At 41.0% G+C, this 1,114-nt stretch overlaps 1 non-coding gene across 1 annotated transcript; it reads right to left on the bottom strand.

Annotated features, from left to right (window-relative positions):
- Nucleotides 1-238: 238 nt before the first annotated feature.
- LOC130959968 (small nucleolar RNA R71) lies at nucleotides 239-346 on the bottom strand. Its single transcript, XR_009078941.1, has one exon. It is a non-coding gene; the product is annotated as a small nucleolar RNA R71 (small nucleolar RNA).
- Between the last annotated feature and the right edge of the window lie 768 nt (nucleotides 347-1,114).

Genomic DNA, 1,114 nt, shown 5'->3' with positions numbered 1-1,114 from the left:
GTTCCATGGACTTCCATTGGAAGATCCTCATCAGTTCTTAGCTGAATTCTTGCAAATCTGTGACACTGTCAAGACTAATGGGGTTGACCCTGAGGTCTACAGACTAATGCTATTCCCTTTTGCTGTAAGAGACAGAGCTAGGACATGGTTGGACTCACAACCTAAAGAAAGCCTGGACTCATGGGAAAAGCTAGTCAATGCCTTCTTGGCAAAGTTCTTTCCACCTCAAAAATTGAGTAAGCTTAGAGTGGAAGTCCAAACCTTCAGACAGAAGGATGGAGAATCCCTCTATGAAGCTTGGGAAAGATACAAATAATTAATCAGAAAATATCCTTCTGACATGCTTTCTGAATGGAGCATTATAGGTATTTTCTATGATGGTCTCTCTGAACTATCCAAGATGTCTTTGGATAGCTCTGCTGGAGGATCTCTTCATCTGAAGAAGACACCTACAGAGGCTCAAGAGCTAATTGAAATGGTTGCAAATAACCAATTCATGTACACTTCTGAAAGGAATCCTGTGAACAATGGGACTAATCAGAAGAAAGGCGTTCTTGAGATTGACACTCTGAATGCCATATTGGCTCAGAATAAGATATTGACTCAACAAGTCAATTTGATTTCTCAAGTCTGTCTGGAATGCAAAATGCACCAAGCAGTACTAAAGATGCTTCATCTGAAGAAGAAGCTTATGATCCTGAGAACCCTTCAATGGAAGAGGTGAATTACCTAGGAAAACCCTATGGAAACACCTATAATTCTTCATGGAGAAATCACCCAAATTTCTCATGGAAGGATCAACAGAGACCTCAACAAGGTTTCAACAACAATAATGGTGGAAGAAATAGGTTTAGCAATGGCAAGCGTTTTTCCATCATCTTCTCAGCTACAGACAGAGAATTCTAAGCAGAATACCTCTGACTTAGCAACCATGGTCTCTGATCTAATCAAAACCACCCAAAGTTTCATGACTGAAACAAGGTCCTCCATTAGGAATTTGGAGGCACAAGTGGGACAGCTGAGCAAGAAAGTCACTGAACTCCCTCCAATTACTCTTCCAAGCAACACAGAAGAAAATCCAAAAGGAGAGTGCAAGGCCATAAACATGGCCGAA

This window comes from Arachis stenosperma, unplaced genomic scaffold (genome assembly GCF_014773155.1).
Source record: "Arachis stenosperma cultivar V10309 unplaced genomic scaffold, arast.V10309.gnm1.PFL2 arast.V10309.gnm1.Scaffold_100028, whole genome shotgun sequence".
Taxonomy (NCBI): Eukaryota; Viridiplantae; Streptophyta; class Magnoliopsida; order Fabales; family Fabaceae; genus Arachis; species Arachis stenosperma.
This window is presented reverse-complemented; position numbering and strand designations above follow the sequence as displayed.